This window comes from Leopardus geoffroyi, chromosome D2 (assembly GCF_018350155.1).
Source record: "Leopardus geoffroyi isolate Oge1 chromosome D2, O.geoffroyi_Oge1_pat1.0, whole genome shotgun sequence".
NCBI classification, from domain to species: domain Eukaryota; kingdom Metazoa; phylum Chordata; class Mammalia; order Carnivora; family Felidae; genus Leopardus; species Leopardus geoffroyi.
In genome coordinates this window covers 9,527,442-9,552,166 of record NC_059334.1, presented here as the reverse complement: position 1 = coordinate 9,552,166, position 24,725 = coordinate 9,527,442, and the positions used below count along the sequence as shown (strand labels likewise).

General features: G+C 42.7%; 1 protein-coding gene across 4 annotated transcripts in view; it reads left to right on the top strand.

Moving 5' to 3' along the window:
• The window catches only part of CHRM3 (cholinergic receptor muscarinic 3), a 527,319-nt gene that overhangs the window by 239,832 nt on the left and 262,762 nt on the right, over positions 1-24,725 (top strand). Inside the window, exon 1 of one of the 4 annotated variants that reach the window (XM_045437204.1) lies at positions 11,589-12,149. The exons of the other annotated variants lie outside the window; for them this stretch is intronic. The gene's annotated coding sequence lies outside the window, so the exon portion shown is untranslated. Of the gene's footprint in view, positions 1-11,588; positions 12,150-24,725 lie in introns of those variants that run through there. 4 annotated transcript variants of the gene reach the window in all.

The window sequence follows — 24,725 nt, the reverse complement described above, 5'->3', positions numbered from 1 at the left end:
AAAGATTTATTAGCTAAGCCTGACATGTGGACGATCAGAACTGTTTGTTGAATGAAGGCCCAAAAGAATGAAATAATAAATTATTGAACTGCTAAGAGCATTTTGCCTTTTTTTTTTAAAATGGGCAGGATAACATTCCCTTGATGCCAATATTTAGTCCGTGTTAGTAACAGCCATTCCAAATACACTGAGTGTGAAGAATGTTCCATGAAGCAGAATTCGGTTACTGCGCTAGGCATCTCCCTGAGAGCATTTCAGAATTTATTCCATCTTCAAGTAAATTGTCACAGTGACTCTCCAGGATGGCATACCGTGGTAACGTATTAAAATGCTGATGGGAAAATGGAAACTAGAAAAATGTCTTATCTGTCAATTAAATGATGTAGCCTCGTGGGTCGATTACAGCAATTCGGGGGCTTTTTGTTTTCTGCCAATTGAGATTTGACAGCTGTTTATAAAATATTTACATTCTGATTTCAGTCACATTGACAACACTTTTGGGTCTTTGGAAGATGATAATTATATGTTAGGAAAACGTTAAAAAAATTCTGAAGCTGATCTGTTGAGGGGAAAAAATATCTGGCTTTTTTCAAATTGTACGAAGGAAGGAAATCTACTTTATTAAAGGATGTATTTCTAATAAAAGTCAGGAATAATAGACATTTGTGATCCAAAGACATATTGCGTGTAATATGAGGGAGTATCTTTCTTCACCTCGTCTGTTCTGGGAACTTTATCTTTTCTCAGTCAGCTCTGGCTAGCTAGATACACGTTTCTCACCTTTCTTTACTTTATTAGGCATACATAATGTTTGTATGGTACTTGGGTGAATTAGACAGGATTTGAGAGCATCTCTATGGAATTTTACAGAAAAAGAATTCAATATATATTCTTAGTACTTGAAAGAAGAGAAAATAAAAAGTATTGGGGACAATACTAACTATTGAATTTATATCGAATTTTCAAATAAAATACTTTTAAGTGTTTCTCATGAGAAGTGTAAATTTACATGCAGCTTTTCTTTATCAGGTATCATGTTAGAAACAGTGACCTCTAATTCTTGATCGGTATCTGTCTAAAATCTTGACAGCCACTGTCTGTGTGATGCTTTGTAAGAACAAGTAGGTGATAGAAAATTTGAAACCTATTTTATAGCCATTCAAGGGTTTCCTGTAACTGACATTATGTTTGAAGTATCTAACAGCTATTACTTTCTTTCACTGATGAATGTTATGTTGAAGTTTCTTAAGGTAAGGCAAATGATTTTGGAATCCAACCTAACTTTTTAGTATCAAGTATATTAAGTTTGTATAAAACATATATTCTTTTATAGCCATCACCCTGCACATAGTTTGGACCCCACTAAAAGGGCACGTCAGTCATAAATGGGCCAAAGTGGGCTTGAGTTTATCTGTGGAACCAGGAGAAAAAGTGCAGTTGGAGGCCCAGGGCCCACCCCCTTCCCATCCCTGGCTCTTCCCCGTCTTTCCAGGGGCCTTGCTCTGGGACCATTCATGTAGACACTCCCTGTGGAAGTCTAACACACCCCCTCCCCACTGTGTCACAGCTGTCCCTTGGCCAGCCATGGGGTCCCAGGGACACCTAAGGATGCATCTGGTGAAGCCACCACATAAGCCCTAGAAGTGAGCAGACCTTTGGTGAGAGATTCTAGGGACCTGCAGAGATGAAGCCTGGTCTAGAAGAAACCCAACTCCCTTTGGGCAATTCCCATGCAGAGGGTCATGGCCAGAGGAAGTCCAGAGTGGACACAGATACAGCACTTCTCCAACACTAACATGGATGCACCTGTTAAAATACAGATTCTGATTCAGAAGGGCTGAGGTGGGCCTGAGCTTTGGCGTTTCTGATATGCTTCCAGGTGAGGCTGATGCTGATGCTGACTAAACTCTGAGGAGCAAGACGGTGATGCACAAGGTCAAGGCCAGGGTCCTACCGTCTGGGTTGCAGGGCAGTACTGGACAGAAGTATCTGCTTTGGGTGAACACAGAGACATGGGCCTGCCACAGACAGCTGTCCTCACCCCCAGGACCTCCCAGCCCAATTCTATATCATGTCCCTTGGCAACCTGTGTCACCAGTTGTCCCTCCATCAGCTCCCAGCCCCTTGTCCACGTGGGCAGCAGCCCACTCAGGGGCTGGGCACTGAACTTGATGTCCAGGTGTCAGAGCCCACCTTGGCTGTGCTCAGAGTGTCGCAAGGCCAGGTGTCCCCAGCATGCTTGCAGCCAGGGAGAGCTCAGCACCAGACCGGGCTCAGGCACACCCGCCCCTGGGGATTGCCCCCCCCCCCAAACCACACAGGTCCCTGAGGGCATATGCACCTATCTTACACCCTGGGGCACTTCGCCCAGCTTGTGGGAAGTCCTGCAATCAGTCTCAAAAAGGCACATTAGGGGGAAGTGGTAAATCTAATAGTTCTCTAGCAAGATTATACCTCATTATATGAAATTGGATTAGAAAGTTTTCAGAAGTGACCCAAATAAAAGCAGTGCATAAAAAAATGATTAAGTTCTCAGAGGAACCTTTGAACCAAAGAGAAAAGAAAATCCAAATTAGGAACAAAAGAAAACAAAACAAAAAAAGAAACATTTGGGGGCACTTGGGTGGCTCAGTCGGTTAAGCGTCCAATTTCGGCTCAGGTCATGATCTCACAGTTTGTGAGTTCGAACCCTGCATCAGGTTCTGTGCTAACAGCTCAGGGCCTGGAGCCTACTTCAGATCCTGTGTGTCCCTCTCTCTCTGCCCCTCCCTGCTCACACTCTGTCACTCTCTGTCTCAAAAATAAATAAACATTAGAAAAGAAACATTTGGGAAGTAAATATAGGTGTTACGCCATATACAAAAGAAATAAAATGCTACCCAACAATTGATCAAATCATCAAAATATATCACAGAATCCCACTTTAAAAAATTTTTTTAATGTTTATTTATTTTTAAGAGAGAGAGAGAGAATGAGTATGAGCAAGGGAGGGGCAGGGGGAGAGAGAGAAAGAGAGGGAGAGGGAGATTCCAAAGCAGGCAAGAATCCCAAGCAGGCTCCACACTGTCAGCAGTGAGCCCGATGCCAGGCGCAAACTCAAGAACCATGAGATCATGACCTGAGCCGAAGTCAGACACTTAACCGACTGAGCCACCAAGGCGCCCCTCACAGAATCCTGTTGAAGACAAACACACAAACAGTATCAGGAGATGGGAATCAAAAATTAAAAAATATTATGGGGTGACTATAAAAACTTGTAACAAAAGAGCAGCTCTAGAAAACTGGAGTAATCAGATAAAGTAATAAAGGTGATTGATTTCATAAAAATCCAAGTTTGGTGTTAGTAGGTGATACTTTTTAAATAAAAGAGGGTTTTAGACATAATTCCATAACATGGAGAAATTCAGTTACATTCCAAGAGAAATGAAAGAGCTCGTTAGAATAAAAACATCGTAGGGGCTCCTGGGTGGCTCAGTCAGTTACACGTCCGGCTCTTGATTTTGGCTCGGGTCATGATCTCAGTTCCTGGGATCAAGCCTCACATCAGGCTCTGTCTACTTGGGATTCTTTCTCCCTCTCTGCCCCTCCCTGGTACACACTCTCTCTCTTCCTCTCTCTCTCTATCTCTCTCTCAAAATAAATAAATAAACTTAAAAAAAAATTGTAGAGGGGCACCTGGGTGGCTCAGTCGGTTAAGCCTCTGACTTCAGCTCAGGTCATGATCTCACGGTTCATGAATTTGAGCCCTGCGTCAGGCTCTGCGCTGACAGCTCAGAGCCTGGATGGAGCCTGCTTCGGATTCTGTGTCTCCCTCTCTCTCTGCCCTCGCCTGCTCATGCTCTGTCTCTCTCTGTCTCTCAAAAATAAATAAATGTAAAAAAAAAATTTTTTAAGCCCGTAGAAAGGAACATTAAACACAAGCCACAGTCTTCACACCAGACAACATGCAGCGTACATGGAAGTATAAGAAGAAATAAATTCAAAGTGCGTATAAGGATGACTTGGAAAGAAAAGATCTCATAATGTGATCAAAGGCAAAAGCTGTCGAAGTGCTATATTTACATTCTAGTGTGTCAGAGGGGAGAAAAAAAGAAAATCCATCTACACAGTTTCTTATTATTCCAAGACTGCAAACTCTATCCAGTTTTCTTTACAGCAAAGGAGTTATTCAATTCCTGCTGGATGTTCCTAAGAGAAATTTTAGATGATCTATACCAATGCTTTAATACACAGGGTCTATCCTCAAAGAACGTGCACTTCCGTTTAGACGGGAAGCCATACACATTTTTTTTTTAAATGTTGTAAGTGTTAAATACAAGACCGGGTATTAGCAATGTAACTAAGTAGTTTAAGTACCAAACAGATCATTGACCTGTTGTGGTCATGGGCTATAGCCTTAGCGTGTTTACATCCTTGATGCTTTTCTCAGTGATAGACCTATGTGAGCTTGTAGAACATGTTTATGAAAAGGATGTGTTAATGACATGCCAAAGCAGAATAAAAGGTAACATTTTTCATGGCTTCAGGGGCACAGAGACACCCCTCAAAGAAAGGGATGACATATATAGAGGCTGGAGAGAGAGTAGGACTTACATAGGCAGAAAGAAACCGGAGAACATTGCAAAGGCTCACAGGGCAGAATGCAGGTATCATCCGTGTGTGTGTGTGTGTGTGTGTGTGTGTGTGTGTGTGTGTGTGTAGGGGGTGGCTTTCAAGGATGGCGAGAGAAGGGGACGAGCAAAATGAAGAGGACTTTGTAATTCTAAAGCAGCTTGGATTTTATCTGAAAAATCATGGAATACCACTGAAAGAATATGAACTAGGGGATAACGTGAGAAAAATTAATTAGGCAACACTATGTGGAGCTAGATGGAAAGTGGGGAAAATATGTGGGTGACTTTAATCAGGAACCAGAATGTCAAAGGCTGAAGAGAAAGCTACCCCCAGGAGGGAGGAAAGCCTGGATTCAGAAAACAGCACAGCGAAGTCTCTGTCTTCTTCTTTCCTAGTCGGTGTGGTGTTTGCTCTCTCCCGTCTTCACACCTTTCTGTTCTTATGATGATTTGCCTTTCATATGTACATGCCAAATGGGTTCAAATCATAAAGAAAAAGCAAACAACACCCTGCCTAGGTTCTCTTGATTTCTGTCTCTCCCTCCTTCTCTTCCTCCAACCCGTCAGTGACCCTAGTTCCTTCCTTGGGTTTCCTCCTCCTCAGTCCTCAACCCTCCGTAGCCTGGTGGCTGGTCCCCCTGCCTCACTGGAACTGTCGCTAAAATGAGCGAAGATCTCCTGGTTGATGAACCCCAAGAATTTTTGATCCACAACTTTTCTGACACCTCTGCAAGTTTTGCTGCCGTTGGTCTTTTTGAAATTTTCTCTTTGTAGGGGTGCCTGGGTGGCGCAGTCGGTTAAGCGTCCGACTTCAGCTCAGGTCATGATCTCACGGTCCGTGAGTTCGAGCCCCGCGTCAGGCTCTGGGCTGATGGCTCAGAGCCTGGAGCCTGTTTCCGATTCTGTGTCTCCCTCTCTCTCTCTCTGCCCCTCCCCCGTTCATGCTCTGTCTCTCTCTGTTCCAAAAATAAATAAACGTTGAAAAAAAATTGAAATTTTCTCTTTGCTTGGAATGCAAGGAACTTCCTCTCCTTGAATCTCATTGTACCTTTTTTTCCCTCATTGCCATTCTCCCTCCCTCCTTCCCTCCCTTCCTTCCTTCCTTCCTTCCTTCCTTCCTTCCTTCTCTCTCTCTCTCTCCTTCTATCAGCTGCCTAAGTGCAAATTCTCTCCTCTGCCCCCGCAAAGCTCTGTTCAGAATTCTCCTTATTTCATTTAACTTCCAGGCTTAGACTATGACCTCAAATCTGTGCCTCTAGCTTAGACACCTTTCCTTAGTTCACATCTATCTGTATCTGTAGAGACAACTCTCTCTACAGGGTTTCACCACATGCTCCAAAGTCAGAACGGCAGAACTGAACTCCCCTGTTCCTCTTTCCACTCTCTGCTTCTCCGTGTCTCTGTCTTAGTGCTGTGTGTGTTATACAGGTGCAACCCAGAAACTAGATAAACCCTTTCCGTTTCTCAAGTGAAAATCTAGGGGCGCCTGGGTGGCGCAGTCGGTTAAGCGCCCGACTTCAGCCAGGTCACGATCTCGCGGTCCGTGAGTTCGAGCCCCGCGTCGGGCTCTGGGCTGATGGCTCGGAGCCTGGAGCCTGTTTCCGATTCTGTGTCTCCCTCTCTCTCTGCCCCTCCCCTGTTCATGCTCTGTCTCTCTCTGTCCCAAAAATAAATAAACGTTGAAAAAAAAAATTTAAAAATCAAGTGAAAATCTAATCTTAATTCCACTGAGCCACTTCCTGGCTATGTGACCTTCTACGTTACTTACCTTCTATGGCTCTCAGTTTGCTTGTTTATAAAATGTACAGAATGGTAACACTTTTCTCACAGAAGGGCTGTGAAGATAAGAAATGGCACATTTTAAGCCCTCAATACGTATAGCTATTGCATTGTTTGAAATAATCTGACTCCCCGTAGACTTGAAAAGAATAAAAACCCTAGTTTTCTTAGCATGTGATTTGATTCTTGCCTAATTCTCAAACTTCTTTCCCACCGTTTCCCAACTTCCACCCTGCTCTCCACCCTTATAGAAGACGCTCTAAGGTGCCATTCTCTGCCCACCATCCCCCAAGCTCATGAATGCCTCTTCCTGGTATTAGATCATGACTTAACCATGATAATTTCCCCTGATCATCACAGTGTATGTGGGTAGGGGTGCCTGGGTGGCTCAGTTGGCTAAGCGTCTGACTCTTGATTTCGGCTCTGGGCATGATCTCATGGTTCGTGAGTTCCAGCCCCACGTTGGGCTCTGTGTTGACAGACCGGAACCTGCCTGGGATTCTCTGTTTCCCTCTCTCTCTGCCCCTCCCCTGCTTGCTCTCTCTATCTCTATCTCTCTTTCAAAAATAAATAAACTTTTTTTTAAGTGTAGGTGCTTAGCTCTTCTTGCATTTTTCTCTTCGATCTCAACTAGTTTTCCTCCATGTGCTTCTGGAAGGCCATTGCCTCAGAGATTGTTCCTTCTATGTTGCCATCGAGCACCGATCTTCATCTCTACCTCTGTACTATCAGCTTCTTGGTGGTAGAGGATGTCCTATTTATCTGTAGGTGGGAGTGGTTTTGAGAAGAAGTATAACCAATAGGGTGTGGACAAAAGAGAATAACGGTTGGACGTGCCAATTGTGCACCTAGAAATGGCCCTAAATATGGGTGAGTCAGCCTTTACCTCAGCTGAGTCTGAGGTAGCTGCAAAAGGGAAAGTTTGAAGAGGACAAGGCAAAAGGAATATGGGGATCTTGAGGAAAAGCTAAGTCAAAGATGTGAGGGGAAAAATGGAAGCCAGCTGGTAGATGGTTCACAGTGGAGGAGAGGTCCATGGGGCCCAGTGGAAGGGGTGGCTGGCAAGAAAGGAGAGCTCATGCTGACCTATGATGGATTTATATTTGCATAAAATCTTCCGGAAGAAGATTCCAAAAAAGAGAGGCTCTCAGTGTCAAGAATGAGGAAAGGACAAAACATACAAAAATTTGTGATATATAGGAAGTTGAGATATAACAATATACACACAGTTTTAATGAGTTACAGGTTTTTTTTTTGTTATGGTATTTGTGGATGTAATGCCATGTATAATAGTATATTATAAATATACATTTTTATGTGCAGCTGACCCTTGAAAACACAGGGGTTAAGCGTGCTGATGCCCCATGCAGTCAAAAATTCATGTATAACCTTTGGCTCTGCAAAAACTTAACTACTAATAGCCTACTGTTGACTGGGAACCTTACCGGTAACACAACAGTCGATTACCACGTATTTCATATGTTATATGTATCCTAAACTGTATTCTAACAATAAAGTAAGCTAGAGAAAAGAGAATGTTCTTAAGGAAATCATAAGGAAGAGCAAATACATTTCTCACTTATTGTCGCCCCAACCCTAAGAGACTGGGCAACAGGGCTCTGTGTCCCTGAGTTCAAGTGGGGTACAGATTTAAACCTTCTGGATTTAGAAGAACAGGTCTGGAGAAAGCACACCGCGTGCCCAGCAACTGACCTCAGGGGCCTTGTTTTCAGGCAGACCTCTGTGTCCTGACTCTGCCCCCTTCCTTCAGCTTCAGGGCTCTCGTCACGGCTGGTGGTGGTGAGGACGGGACTGGGTTGGTCTGGACTCTGGAATGGACTCCTGTGCCAGCCCCATCATGACTGTCCCTGTCAACTTGGGCCAGGCACTTAGCCCTTTCCACCTCAGCGCTTATCATGTAACATGGTGATTAAAGCTGGTCGTGAAAATGAGCAACAAATAAGAACATTGCTATAGGAGCGCCTGGGTGGCTCAGTCGGTTGAGCGTCTGACTTCAGCTCAGGTCATGATCTGAGTTCAAGCCCCACTGCTTCAGATTCTGTGTCTCCCTCTCTCTCTGCCTCTCCCCCACTCATGCTCTGGCTCTGTCTCTGTCTCTGTCTCTGTCTCTCTCTCTCTCTGTCAAAAATAAGTAAACATTAAATTTTTTTTAAAAGAAAAAGAAATTGCACATAAATTTCCCAGCACACAACAAGAGAGCGTACAGAGAAAGGACAGCCAGACACTGGTGACATCCTAACAGAAATGGGGGAGAGAGAAAGTGATTAAAGGTTTGAAGGCAAAGTTTTTAAAAACTTAATTTGTAACCAAATGGCAGCCAATTAAAGCCTGGTGAGGTGGGCAAGGCCCAGCTTTTGTTTTTGTTTTGAAGCTGATAAATTTAATAAAAAGTTCTTCATTTTCACTTCAGTAAAGGCCAGGGGAGATTTCGTGTGTGCACAGGCGCATTTCCAAACACGTATCTGTAATTGAATGAGATTTTGTACTGGGAAAGGACATTAATTACCACGTTATATCAGAGCATCATGCAAAACACTTAAAACTAAGTAAACTAACTATTTAATTAAAATACTCTGGGTTTGGGGCGCCTGGGTGGCGCAGTCGGTTAAGCGTCCGACTTCAGCCAGGTCACGATCTCGCGGTCCGTGAGTTCGAGCCCCGTGTCGGGCTCTGGGCTGATGGCTCAGAGCCTGGAGCCTGTTTCCGATTCTGTGTCTCCCTCTCTCTCTGACCCTCCCCCGTTCATGCTCTGTCTCTCTCTGTCCCAAAAATAAATAAACGTTGAAAAAAAAAATTAAAATACTCTGGGTTTTTTTTTTAATGTTTATTTATTTTGAGAGAAAAACAGCATGAGCCAGGGAGGGACAGAGAGACAGAGAAAGAGAATCCCAAGCCGGCTCTGAGCTGTCAGTGCAGAGCCCGACTTGGGGCTCAAACCCATGAATCGTGAGATCATGACCTGAGCTAAGATCAAGAGTCGGATGCCCAACAGACCCAGGCGCCCCTAAAATATACTGTTCTGTAGCATCATGGATATAATATAAAAACAGAGTGTTAAAAATGTGTATATTATGTGTCTTGATTTCCAGATGGAACCACCAGTGTCCAAGGGCAAATCTAGAACAGTGCCTGGGACATGGTAGCTACCAGATGGTGGTGGATGAATAAATGAACAGATAAAACCCCTGTTTGCAACCTACGTAGCTTACATTGGAGGGTCTCCATCTTAGGAAAAAATAGCCAACACATTCTATTTAGATTCTTACAAACGAATGTAACACAAAATTGTGCTTAATGCTAGAAAGCACTATGATGAAGGAATTTTGTATGAGTTGATGTATCAAAATCCAAGAAAAAGGGCAAGGCATTCTGAAGTACATATCATGTAAGCGTAGGTAGGATTGTGCTCCAGACTGTTGGAAAAAAGTTTATGGTACAAAATCATACCATTAAAGTATTACCTGAAATAATGTTGTATGTATTGCAAAATCAAAACATTCCTATGAGAGAAGAAGGAAGGCAAGATTTTAAATTTTTTTAACTTATTTTTTGAGAGAGAGAGAGTGCTAGCAGGGGAGAAGCAGAGGGGTGGGGGACAGAGGATGCAAAGTGGGCTCTGTGCTGACAGCAGAGATCCTGACGTGGGGCTCAAACTCGTGAACCATGACCTGAGCAGAAGTCGGATGCACAACCAGCTGAGCCACCCAGGCGCCCCAAGGAGGGCAAGATTTAAAGGGGGCGGTGATGCAGCACAGCACGGGAACAGGGAGGGGGTGTTCAGAGAAGCTTGAATAGTAGTCCTGGCTAAGACAGAGTTGGGGATTCTCTGTCCTTCCTTCTTCCCCTTCCCCAGGCTAGTCTCCAGAATGAGAACGTCAGTGACCTGAGTGACTGGCTTAGTACTTTCTGAGGGGAGTATGAAGAGACTGGTACTTTGGGAGTATGAAGAAACTGGTACCCGGGTGGCTCAGTCAGTTAAAGTGTCCGACTTCGGCTCAGGTCATGATCTCATGGCTCGTGAGTTCCATCCCTGCATCAGGCTCTGTGCTGGCAGTTGAGAGGCTGGAGCCTGCTTCAGATTTTGTGTCTCCCTTCTTCTGCCCCTCCCCCACTCGCACTCTGCCTCTCTCTCTCTCTCTCTCTCTCTCTCTCAAAAATAAACATTAGAAAAACAAATTGAAAAAAAAAGGCAACTGGTACTTAAAGCGTGATCCATGGACAAACATCAGCATCACCCAGGAACTTACTGCAGATGCTGAATCTCAGACCCCATAGCAACTCTTTACTGAATTGGAATCTGCCGTTAACAAGTTCTCAAGGTGTGTGGGCTTCAATCTTAAATTAAAATTTGAAACGTATTGTTCTAGGGATTAGAAACGTGGGCTTTAATGCAAGGCGATCTGAGTTCAAATCCTGATTCCTCCTCGGGCAGGCCAGTTATATAATACTGTTTTATCTCATCTGCCCTCTGCACTTATAGGTAAGTCATAAATACCCTTATCTCGTTGTAAATGAGATAGGTTACACGTAAAGAATTTGTGTAGTACCTGCCTTTCAGTAAGCAATCAATAAACCTTAGCTATGTTTATTATTTCTCTAATGCAGAGCAGGAAGAAAAGGAAATAGTGAGGAAGGGTTCTCGCTATGACCTTACTCTCTCCTTTCCCAATCCCAGACTCAGCAGGAACTTGCAAGCAGATCTGATAGTTTCTCGGAGTTTCCTTCTGCCACCACAAGGTGTTTTTTTTTCTATTTACATTCCTATGGACATGTCACTTAACCTCTTTGAGCCTCAGTGTCCTCCCCAGTAGCATGGGATGGCCACATTAGCCTGTATCACAGTTGTGGGAAAAAAAAAATGAAGGGGTCCATAAGACAGTAGATTCTTTTCATTGTTCAAAGAGCGAGTCTGGAGAAGGTAGCATAATGGATTTCACAATTAGAAAGAATCCTCTTGGGTGCCCGGGTGGCTCAGTCAGTTAAGCGTGTGACTCTTGATCTCAGCTCAGGTCTTGATCTCCGTGTCATAAGTTCAAGCCCTGCGTTGGGCTCCACGCTGGGCCTGGAGCCTACTGAAAAGAAAGAAAGAGAGAAAGAAAAGAAAAGAAAAGAAAGAAAGAAAGAAAAAAGAAAGAAAGAAAGAAAGAAAGAAAGAAAGAAAGAAAGAAAGAAAGAAAGAAAGAAAGAAAGAATCGTCTTACCATGAGAGGCTAAATAACTGAAGGTGCTGAGTTACATCACTTTAGAGTAATGCAGGGTGGAATAAATGATAGGGCGTTCCCTTTTGATAAGAGGAGAGCAGGTGGATTCTACTGGCAGATGGGGAGGAGAGGGAGTTAGTTCCGTCTTCAGAGACAGAGGCCTCTGAAGTTTGTTCTTGAAAAAATAACGTAGACTTTCAAGGGATACTTAAGTATTTTGCTCTTTACCTATGTAGCAGCAGCAAAAGAGCGAGACAAAATTAAGGAAGTAGGCATAGAGGAAAAGTTTCTAAAGAGGATCAGAGGAAGGAATGATTGCATCTGGTTGGATCTCAGCAGAGCTTCTGAGAGAGAAGATTTTTATGGTTGGCCTTGGGGGATGGAGAGAATCTTGAGAGGGAGTTGCAGTCTTATTGGAGGAAATAGCATGAGAAGAACAAGCCAGAAAAGCTTGATGCTCATGAAGGAAGAGTGAAGATTCTAATTTGGAGGCTCCAGATTGCACAGGGTTGGAGAGGAAGAATCGGTCGTGAAGGTAGGTGGGGATCAGATTGTGAAGGACCCTGACTGTTCGCTTCCTAATTTCTGCACGACGGCTGGTCATAGATGGTTCTTGATTTGGGAGCTGACATGATCAGGGATGTGTGTCAGAACATTTATTTGGCATCCATGTGTGATGTGGCTTAAACCGGGAATAAGTAGAGAGACTAAATCCGTATTGGAGTGGCTCAGGAAAAGTAATCAGGCCCTGAGCTGGATTTGTAATGCTGGGAATGAAAAGGAAAGGACAGTTTCGAGCAAATGCCTTTGTAACATGACTCTTCCTGGTCAGCAAGAATCATCAGTGTTAGAGGAAAATAGAAATCACTCACTTCATAGTGAGCAATGCTCTTGCCAACTTCCATGTTTCAATATATTTTAAAGTTAGTGTGAGTAGAAGTGCAAATATACTAGTTTCTTGTTCTATTTTTATGTCCCTGTGTAAGGAAAAGAGAAAAAGGAAGAGTTCTTTTGATGTGTCATACTCTGAGACTTATGGTAGTTTGCTAATTATAAGTTCTATTATAGTAAGGTCTCCCAGACCCCAGTGATTACACAGCTGCAAAATTTGTAGCCGAAATGTCAGCCTGACTTAGTATTTTTGCAGGCCAAAAGGCCAAGCAAAGTAAAGTCAAACTGTTTCTCGTTTCTCACCAAAATTTGCAAGATCTAACAATAGATCTCAAGACTGCATCAAAAATCTTGCATCCATTCTTTGCCCTCCTGGACTGTTGGCTGAGCCGGGGTTTTTCTATCTGTTGAATGGGGGATAATCATACTCTTCATCTATATCCCTGTCTTTGTAACAAAGGCTTTTTGAGTGCCTTGGTTTCCAGATATTTCCAGATACCCAAAATTAAACATAATTCGGATGTCCTCATACACATGGTGGCAGACCAGCTTTCTTTCTTGGTGTAAATTCTTGAAACTGATTAGCCACCTTCGTCCACTTACTCTCAGAGCTGCGTGCCCACCTGACTTGTCATTTCCTTGACGTTTGTTAACCTGCCCCGTCAGGCTCGATCTTAGATCTTAGTGTCATCTCGATGTCTTCTCTATAGGGGCAGTCTTTCTAACGGCTTACCAAATAGTTTGAAATGAAACATTTAACTTAATGCGATCTCTTTTTGTTTGTTTGTTTGTTTGTTTGTTTGTTTGTTTGGTAAAAGTCAATATTAAGAAAATGCAAAGAAAAAGTACTGCCACGTAAAAATATTGGTTCGGGATTGTAAGTGATTTGTAAAATGTTTTCATTTTTTCTTTTCAAATCTTTGTAATGAGAAAACCATTTCTTAGAGATACGAGAGATAACTGACATATGAGTTATGTTAGTTCCTGGCGTGTAACATAAAGATGCAGCATTTGTATATACTGTGAAATGATCACCGTATTAAGTCTAGTTAGTGTCCATCACCATACCTACTTACAGAATTTTTGTTTTCTTGTCATAAGAACTTTTAAGATTTACTCTCAGCTACGTTCATATATGCAGTATGGTATTATTAACTATAGTCACCATTCTGTACATTACATCCCGGTACTTACGTATTTTACAACTGGAAGTTGGTGCCTTTTGACCCCCATCACCCATTTCACCCACCCTGTACCCCCACCTCTGGCAACTACCAGTCGGTTCTCTGTACTTATGAGCTTGGTTTTGTTTGTGGTTTTTTTGGTAACATCTTTCTGTTTTTTAGATTCCACATATAATCGAGATCATACAGTATTTGTCTTTCCCCCATCTTATTTCACTTAGCACAGTATCCTCAAGGTCCATCTGTATTATCACAAACAGGAAGATTTTGTTCTTTTTTATGGCTGAGTAATATTTCATCATATATATGTATACATATACCTACCATCTTTTCTTTATCATTCATCCAATGATAAATAAAATCTATTATTTAAAAAGCTTTTTCCTAAGCATAACCATCATACTTCATTTTTTATAATTTTGATGTTTTTTTTTGACAGACAGAGAGTGTGCTTCGGTGAGGGAGGGGAAGGGTAGAGGAAGAGGGAGACAGACAATCTTAAGCAGGCTGCATGCTCAGTGTGGAGACCGATGTGGAGCTCAAGCCCATGACCTTGGGATCATGACCTGAGCCGAAATCAAGAGTTGGACGCTTAACTGACTGAGCCACCCAGGCGCCCCTTGATGTTTTGTTTCTAAAAGACACATCCTTTGATACGTTTTGGTGATTGTGCACATTATTTTATTCTATAGTAACGGTTCTTATGAATTTTTGGTTTTGAAAATGGAATGATGTTTTAAAAGCAACTAATCTTGTGCTGTTAAGTTTTAAGAAAAGGAAAGGATATTTTAATACTATACTAATATAAAGGACTTGGTCTAAGAACAAAAAGGACCCTTCAGGAGAAGGGCCAATAGGTATATTTTTACAAACTTTTATGAGGGCTATATTAACACGTATATACACCATTTCAAATCCATTAAAATTCTATTTAATGACATTAGTGTGAAATAAAGTTATTTTGGAGACAGCCATTTTACAGTGAAACATGGAGATGGAGTGCCTACAATGTCTCATTTTCTCTCTGTGTCATTGTGACTATAAAATTGCCCAGCTCTGCACAAGAATATTGAAGAAAATGGAACAATACTCCGTAATATTTACTGCGCTCAATTTGGAACGTTCCAGGTAAATTGAGAGATACCAAGGTACAACCAAACATCCTGCCAAAATTTTCCCCTTGAAGAACCTAGAATTTCAGGAGTCAGGTGACTGGCTGACAAGGTGGCCTCAGCAGTTAAGGACTCTGCTGATTCAGCACAGAAGAGTCAGCAGCTTATATGAACGATTCATCAAGGTTGGTACCAGACAGGCATTTGAGACTCCTCCTCATTCACGGCCTTTTTATCCTCAGTCATTTTCCCCCCGCTGTCCGAAATATATTTTAGGTACTAAATCTCATGATAAAGCCATTTTAACTCTAGCTAGATTCTGTGATTTGAAGTATGGACAGGCAAGTCATTGGCCCTCGGAAGAACATTCACATCGGTAGGTTGCTTTTTAAAATAAGGCAAAAGCGGGGCGCCTGGGAGGCTCAGTCGGTTGGGCGTCTGACTTCGGCTCAGGTCATGATCTCACAGTCCGTGAGTTCGAGCCCTGCATCGAGCTCTGTGCTGACAGCTCAGAGCCTGGAGCCTGCTTCCGATTCTGTGTCTCCCTCTCTCTCTGCGCCTCCCCTGCTCATGCTCTGTCTCTCTCTGTCTCAAAAATAAATAAAAACATTAAAAAAATTTTTTCAAATAAGGCAAAATCCCATTAAGAATAACATCTGTCTCCACTGCCCTTGGTGCCTTTGTCCTTTATAGAGCTCATATGTCTATGTTCTTCCCTCTACGGTCCTTGGAGAGAAATTACAAGATTTATCTTATTACTCTGACAGCTGTGTTATTGCATAAGTACCGAAAAACTGAGAACAATGCAGTGTACTTTATTGGGGTTATTCTTTTTTTTTTTTAATTTTTTTTTCAACGTTTTATTTATTTTTGGGACAGAGAGAGACAGAGCATGAACGGGGGAGGGGCAGAGAGAGAGGGAGACACAGAATCGGAAGCAGGCTCCAGGCTCTGAGCTGTCAGCACAGAGCCCGACGCGGGGCTCGAACTCACGGACCGCGAGATCGTGACCTGGCTGAAGTCGGACGCTTAACCGACTGCGCCACCCAGGCGCTATTGGGGTTATTCTTAAGGGGTCTAGTATGTGCCCCTTTATTAATATTAATTTGCAGTTCTTAGTATGCTCTGTGTGTGGTTCTCTCAAATGAGGAAAAGTCCCTGATTAGGAATTAAATGTCTAATAGAGTGAGACCAACTGTTGAGATCGACTTTTTTATTGCAAGTGAGTGATTAACTCTTTGGATTTTTAATAATGAGATGAGTTTATTATTGGAAAAAGAAGCTGTTGCTTCACCAAGGACTTCCTTTGTGTGACTCACTACACAATTTTAATATTATTTGTGCTAGATTTACAAATAATCTTTAGTTCTCATACTAAGTGGCAGGCTCCATAATGGGTATTATGGGGTGCCTGGTGGGAGCTCTTTGGTTAAGCATCCGACTCTTGGTTTCAGCTCAGGTCATGATCTCACAGGTTCATGAGATTGAGCCCTGCATCAGGCTCTGCACTGACAGTGCTTCTGATCCTCTGTCTCCCTCTGTCTCTGCCCCTCCGCCACTTGTTCTCTCTCTCTCTCTCTCTCAATAAATACATAAACATTAAAAAAGCATTTTTTTTAAAAAATAATGGGTATTGTGTTGCAAGGCATCCCAAGGCTTCCTTGGGCTCAACCAGAAAGAATATCAAGACGGATTCATACTGTCTACAAAAGACAGGGACCACGAGGTGCACCCGAGTGCCAGGGTGTTGTTGTGCCCAATTTGAGATAACATTTTCAAACTGTACTCTAAAATTTAGTATCTTAAAAAAAAAAAGAGGTTAGAGTGGGAGAGAGCCAAAACATAAGAGACTGTTAAAAACTGAGAACAAACTGAGGGTTGATGGGGGGTGGGAGGGAGGGGAGGGTGGGTGATGGGTATTGAGGAGGGCACCTTTTGGGATGAGCACTGGGTGTTGTATGGAAACCGATTTGACAGTAAACTTCATATATTGAAAAAAAAATTTTAGTATCTTTATGTTGTTCTCTAAGCTTCTTCTGTAAGTCCAGACTTTTCAATTTCGTTGTACATTTTCCCAAAGCATCTGGTATATTAGGAACCAGTAAGCAATGATAATTGATTGGTTAATTAACGGATTGACAAATTAGCAAATATTTAGCACCTAAAAGTTGCCACATTGTACAGCATATCTGTGTGTCCTCGTAGCTTCTTCAAAGTAATACTACAATTTTGCTTTTCAGCAAGTACATTTATTCCATGCTCTCTTTGTGTAAACACTAGCAAAGTCTATATCTTTCATCCTCCATGGTGGTTTGTTCAAGGTTAACAGGTGTGAGTTCTGGGGTGCCTGGGTGGTTCAGTTGGTTAAGCGTTCGACCTCGGCTCAGGTCATGATCTCACAGTTTGTGGGTTCAGAGTCCCACATAGGGCTCTGTGCTGACAGCTCAGAGCCTGGAGCATGCTTTGGGTTCTGTGTCTCCCTCTCCCACTCTTCCCCTCCCCTGCTTGCACTCTGCTTCTCCCTCTCTCAAAAAATAAATAAACATTTTAAAAAAATTTTTAAACAGATGTGAGTTCTGTGTCTTTTATTTCAAACTCACTGTTTTTGTACCTGCTATCTGCTCCTTATGTCTCTGGGGCAAAGGCGCTTCTCTCTTTCACCTCTAAGTATATACCTGCTCTGCTCTTACCTTCTCCTGCCCCTCCTGGGATCTTGTGCCTCAGTTGTTCCCAAGATTTGTAGTAACTGCCCTGTCTTTCTCTTGTCTGGAGTGTTTCCCTCTCCTTAAAGATCTACTAGTCTCTCTGTTTCAGTATAAACTTCACTTCACTTAGCTCTGTCCCTCACTTCCAGCTACCATATCATTTCTGTCCTCTCACAGGTGCCTCTCTGGCCTCCTGACCTTCCTTCACTCGAGGTACTTCCTGAAGTAACGGAAATGTTCTGTACCTGTTCTGTCCAGGCCACTCAGTACTTGTGGTTCTTGAACAGTTGAGATGTGACTGCTGTAACTTGAAGAAATGAACTGTGATTTCTTGGCATTTAATTAATTAATTAATTAATTTTAATTACACATTTTATTTTATTTTTTTATTTTTCACTTTTTTTTATTGAAATGTCTTTTCCAAGTTGTGGTTAAAATGGTGTAGTCAAACTTTAAAAATGTGGCATTTCCATTAAAAAAAAGGTATAGTGCATTTATATCGAATATATTTTTTTATATTTTTTCGTTTTCTTTCCTCTTTATTTTTTTATTTTTTGTGTTTTTTTTTAATTTAATTTTTTTTAATTTACATCTAAATTAGTTAGCATCTAGTGCAACAGTGATTTCAGGAGTAGATTCCTTAGTGCCCCTTACCCATTTAGCCCATCCCCCCTCCCACACCCCCTCCAGTAACCCTCTGTTTGTTCTCCATATCTATGAGTCTCTTATGTTTTGTCCCCCTCACGGTTTTTATATTATTTTTGCTTCGCTTCCCTTATGTTCATCGGTTTGTCTCTTAAAGTATCATAGGAGTGAAGTCATATGATTTTTGTCTTTCTCTGACTAATTTCACTTAGCATAATATGCTCCAGTTCCATCCACGTAGTCGCAAATGGCAAGATTTCATTCTTTTTGATTGCCGAGTAATACTCCATTGTGTGTGTGTGTGTATATATATATATATATATGTATATCACATCTTCTTTATCCATTCATCCATCGATGGACACTTGGGCTCTTTCCATACTTTGACTATTGTTGATAGTGCTACTATAAACATTGGGGTGCATGTGTCCCTTCGAAACAGCACACCTGTATGCCTTGGATAAATACCTAGTAATGCAGTTACTGGGTCGTAGGGTAGTTCTATTTTTAGTTTTTTGAGGAACGTCTTCACATTTAATTTAAATTTAAAGCAGTCATACAGGGCAAATGGCTGCAATATGGGACAACAGGTAGACTTTCTAAGCCAGAGTCCCTCACCTGAGCCACACAACACAGAAAATTATTTGAATGTATCATCTCCATTCTCCCAGGGATAGTACATAGCGAGTATTATCCCAAGATGCAGAGAAGTTAAATCAGCACATGTAGTAGGTGCTTGAGGGCATCAGGACTTTGTTCTCTCTGCTAAGGTAACTGAAGTCTTCCTTTCCAGCCCCTTGAAAGACGAAGTTCAAATATATACCATTTGCAAAGATCATCAGCATCTCTAAAAGGCAGTCCAGTGCAAGTTTCTCAATCCTGACTCCTAATTCTCTGCCTTAATGGAATTCATCACTATCCTCCAAATGCTAATTTTACTTTTCTACTTTCCAGCCTCATATTATACTTTATCCTCAGACTGTTGTATTCTGCCTCCTCTCTATGCTTACCAAACTATATAGATTCTCGGAAGCTCACATCTGGGTTTTTCTAAAAAATGAAGCCTATGAAAAATTGGAATCCTTCAGTCTTTTCAAGAATATCTATTGAAGTTTTGCTACATTCCAGGCAAGGACCTCCCCCTCTCCCTCTCCCTCTCCCTCCCCCTTCCCCACCCCATTTTCCCCTCCCCCTTCTCTTCCCACTCCCCCCCTCCTTTTTCTTCTTTTGTTAAATATCTCACGTAGATTCATGTGTTTGGGGAATAGAAGGTCTTGATTCAGTAGCTAGGCTGTCATGGTGCTGAGACATCTATCAAGTTGGAGCTGAGGAGGAGTTTCTGCCCCGTTTGCTTCATCAGGGCTTTCAATCTCACCTCTTTTGCTCTTCCTTTGTCTTCCCCTTTCTTTCTTTTTTTTTTTAAAAATTTTAATCTTTATTTATTTTTGAGAGAGAGAGACAGAGTGTGAGCGGGGAAAGGGAGACACAGACTCCGAAGCAGGCTCCAGGCTCTGAGCTGTCAGCACAGAGCCCGAGGCGGGGCTCGATCTCATGAACCGTGAGATCATGACCTGAGCCAAAGTCAGTCACTTAACTGACTGAGCCACCCAGGCGCCCTCGACTCTTTCAATACAGATCACCATGAGACCTGTGACTTTCATCTTAACACACTTACAAGGATATCAAAAGAATGGACATACCGAATTTTATCAACAATGTGCCAAACTCCCGGACTCCGTATAATTCACTTTCGACACGCTCACATTTCTTTTCCTTGCTGTACATTCCCAGGAAGAGGAAACACGAATGTCTCCTTGAGGCAAATATGCTGGAGGTGATCTCATCACATATCATTGTCATAATAGTCAATGGAGTGGAATCATAAGAGAAAGGAAGAACATACAGTAAATTTACTTCTTGTTTACTGCCTAATTATCTTTAAACCTATTTATATTTTTAAGGAGGAATAACTAAAACCAGAACCATACATACTGGATCTCCAAATGAAACAAGAAGCTAAACCATCTGGGATGGTAGTTGAGCAATGCCAATTTACTCTTAAATTTTGTGCAATTCCGGAGCGCCTGGGTGGCTCAGTCAGTTGAGCATCTTACTTCCGCTCAGGTCATGACCTTGGTTTGTGGGTTCGAGCTCTGCGTCGGGCTCTGTGCTGACAGCTCAGAGCCCGGAAGGCTACTTTGAATTCTCTGTGCCTCTCCCCCATTTGTGCTCTCTTTCTCTCTCAAAATAATAAATAAACATTAAAAAAAATGTGTACAATGCCAGTCAAAATATATTTTTTTTGCAGCTGATTAATTATAGTCAGTCCTTACCAGTAGAAAACTCTTTCGGGATTCCTTTGGAGACTTTATTGAAAAATACATATTCCTGTGGCCTGCTCCGCACCCCTTTACTTAGAGTCTCTAAGCGTGGTACCTAGAAATCTTTCCTTTTCAAGGAATTTCTTCTTCAGAGTGCCAGGGTGGCTCAATTGGTTAAGCATCTGACTCTTGATTTCAGCTCTGGTCATGATCTCATGATTTGCACTGATAGTGCAGAGCCTGCTTGGGATTCTCTCTCTCCCTGTTGCTCTGTCCCTCCCCAGTTCAGGCTCTCTCCCTCTCTCTCTCAAAATAAATAAATAAACTTTGAAAAAGAAAGAAAAAAGAAAAGAAAGAGAGGGAGGGAGGGAGGGAGGGAGGAAGGAAGCAAGCAAGCAAACAATGTCTTCTTGAAAAGGAATTTTGATGATTTCATCAGGTTAGGGAACCAGTGGCATGCAATCTTGGGTGGTAAGTGAAAACTACTTAAATATCAAAAAGCTTTTAAAATATATGTAACCCTTTTTAAAATTTGCTGATTTTTTTTTCTTAGTCGTGAACCCAAGTTTTACAAACGTGATGGTTGGCTTTACCCTCTGGGTGTCCCTTCTGGCTCCCATGAGGAATTGAAAGCTACCAAAACCCTAATGCAATCTTCATTCAAAAAATATTTTCATGACATCAGAAAGCAATAGACCACCAGTCACTTGTCCAAGAACCCTCTTTGTCTGTAAATATTTACAGAGTTCTTTCTGAGCATAAAGCACTATCTTCAGGGAAGTCATCCTACTTACCCAGCTCTGTTAGCCCGTGCACATAGTCTGGGAGGCAAAGTAGCTTCTGACCCACGTTTGATTTATCCCTGATTGAACACTATCAAAAGCATTTTTGAAATTCTTGCATGTATGGCCCTGTTCTTTGGGCTCTACAGTGAAAGTCACAAGCACCCTGGTTCTTGCTTCCTTAGAACAAATTGGGCATCCTACATATATCCATATACTTTCCACACATGCTTACGTTTTATTCCGTGAAATGGGGAAGACATTGCCCTTGCCCCTTGGGCAGAGGGACCAGTACAGTTTAAAAGTTTGTTTTGTTCTCCTGCACCCCTTATCTTCAGAATCTCTCCTCACAAGAAGACTGCAGGTCCTTTCCTTCCTCAGAGTCCGTGGAGACTGCTCTGAGAGTCCCTTTCGGACTACACAGGTGCCTCGTCCAGCCCCTTCACTGCCTTCCTCTCACACTCCAGCCTCCAGCCTCTTTCCCTCCTCTGCCCAGCCCCCCTCCCCACCCACCGCTCAGGGGCTTCCCCTTTTACCCTCCTTGAAGCTTTCCTCATGCTTCGGTGGCTTGAGAACACTGGAAACTCCCACAAGCCTTGTAGACAAGTCCCGTTATAAATGTGGGTCTGCCCACTGTCCATAATGGCCGACTCTACTCTTCACAGTGGCTTTTCCAGTTCTCCTTCACTCTTTGCCCCCAGTCCTGTACGTTGCCCTTCCAACCTGAGTTCTCTTGGAATGGGATACCTCATCACCTGCCTGACTGAGAAACCCAGAGCTCCCACATCTGCCCTCCAGGCATCTTCAACATGTCGGTCCCTTATTCCGCTCCTGTCTCATGTCTCCCTCTGTCTCTGGAGAAGTGTCCCTTCAAACTAACCGATTTCCAACCTAGACTCTCCGTCCTGTCTCTCTGGTCCTGGACATCTGACCTTTTAGCCAATTACTGAGTTCTAATCCTCCTATCTCAAGCATTAAAAATTTGTTCTTAAAAGATTTAAAATGCGTGTTGACCTCACCTCCCTGTCTTTTCTCGCTTGTTCAAAAAGGCGTGAGTGCCCTAGTGCGTGCCCCGTGCTGTCTCCAGCGAGCACGCGTTTCCTCCAGACTCCACGGTGTCACCTGCCCTTGCCGGTCCCCTCTCTTCTTTAGCTCACTGCCATTTGACTTCTCCTCCTTCATTATCTAGAAACATTGGTCTTAAAGGTTTTCAGTGAACCCTTCTCTTTTTAAACCTATTTTTCTCCAGCTTTTCTACCTGAAAACTTTTCAGAAGTTGAGGCCATAGTTACCTATTTTTTTGACATCGCCATCAGTCAGATCTGTGAATCCTTGTATTTTTCCACTTTCTCCGGTTGGTTCCTGAATTTTGGCTGGAGTCTTCTTTTCCACCTCCTGCCCTCCTAAAATAGTTATCCCCTAAGACTGAGTCTGCCTCTCCTGTCTTACATGCTTTTCTTCCTATTCTACGTGCTCTGTTCACATAACTCTCATGGCTGTTGGGCAGGTAGGTCGTCTTTATATTTTAATCTTTAAACTATCTCTCCAAGGCTTAATTCTTGTGCTATTAATTGTTTAAATGGCTGAATGAGTAAAAGTCAGCACTTCTGAAACACAGAACTATTTACCATTTTTCTTGAAATTTACACACACACACACACACACACACGCACACATTTTCTTCTCCTTTTTATCTCAAAGAAATTGCTATTCTCCTAGTAACTTGGCCTTATCAAAATATGTGAATAATCTCCTTTTTCTTTTATATCCAGTTGGTTGAGAAGTTGCTGTGTTGATCTCTGCCTGAGGGACTCACCTGGGCCCCTCCTACCTGTAGCCATTGAGCCAGGGGCTTATCGAGCCCCCCTTGACATTTCCCCAGTCGGAGCCTGTGTTGGGGTTGCACCGGCCTTGTGGTTCTTCTAATTTCTAAACACGTCTCAGCAACAAGGTCAGGGAAGTTTGAGGAAGAAGATTTATTCCTCACAGGTTATGGACGGTGGAAGGCACACCTAAGGGCCACACATTGAGGTCACAGGTAGAGAGAGAGGGAGGGAGCATGGCCTGAGGCTTGGCCTTTTTTGGAGTCCAAGGGTGGGGTGCCCATGGTTTAGGGGGTTCAGTATTGATAAATTGAAAACATAAGAGTGGGGAATTAGAATGTAGGAAGGGAAGAGTGGGGTCACCCAAGTGGTCAGTTACCTAGGTTCCCCGGGGCTTTCTGGAAGGGGAACTTCATGCGTGGGAGAGGCCTAGCTCCTTATCTGGTGGTTTTATTAGCATCTCGGTCACACAACGGCCGGTATTCTGAGTTGAGATGAGGGTCTATGAAAAGGAAGCCTCAGCGATCAAAAGCGTCTGGTCAGGTGCTTGCACTACCAAAGCCTAGTCAGCTGTGTCCTTCATGAGGCCTTTTGGCATATTCAGTCCTTCATTTTCCACCCCAGCCTCAGCACCTGCATCAGTCACTGTGTGCCTAGACCCTTGGCATCATTCTCCAGATTCTACCAAGGCCTCATTCTTTCTCGTGATCCCCAGTGTGACTGACTCCCATCATGACTCTGTTTCACCTCTCTGTAACAGATTGATTACCGTTCAAGTTTTTGACATGTCTTCAGTGTGAATTCAAGCCATAAAAACATAGAGCTCCATGAGGAGACTGAGGCCCAAAAGGGAAAAATAATTTTCTCAAAGAAGCATCACTTCATTCTTTCCTTTTGCATGTGCCACCTTCCAGAAGTATAGATGCACCAGGAAGGCTACCTGTCATGTTCCCTGCTGCAGCCTGTGGACATTTTCCTGTGTTCCTCTGTACCTGAATCCCATGTCTCCCATGTCTTGCTGCCAAAACTCTACCCCACCTTGCAGGATCCAACACAGATCTGCCATTGCCTTCTCATGCCTGATGAGAACAGAACTCACCCTTCTCTGTGTTCATGTAGCTTTGTAATTCTGTCACAAACCCTGTTGTCTTCCTCCCACAATATGCAGTTAGTGTTTTGTGTTGAATTGCTCTGAAATTTGACAATATGTGCAGACTTGAAGCACCTAATTTTATTGGAACTTTACCGCTACTTGGAAATGTTATTCATTCATCACTTAAGGATACACTTTCCAAATTTAATTTGGCCTCTGCTTCCTTAGTCCCTTGTTCTTTGTATCTGCTAAGCATTGTTTACAGATCTTTTTTCCCAGAAAGACCATCTCTGTCACATGAACCTTCTACTCAAAACATTCAGTGACTCTGCTTTGTTCTCAGGATAAAGCACAAATTCCTAATGACTAGCATTCAAGATTTTCTCAGTCTGGCTCTAGCCTAGATTCCTGTACATCAGCTCAGTGTTATCCTCCCCTTGGTCTTACAGTATATCATCTTGATTCTTGATTCTGAGCCTTTTTTCTTATTGTCCACCCCCCAATCCCTGAACCATTTCCCTCCTCTATTATTTTATGAATTACATTAAGAATTTA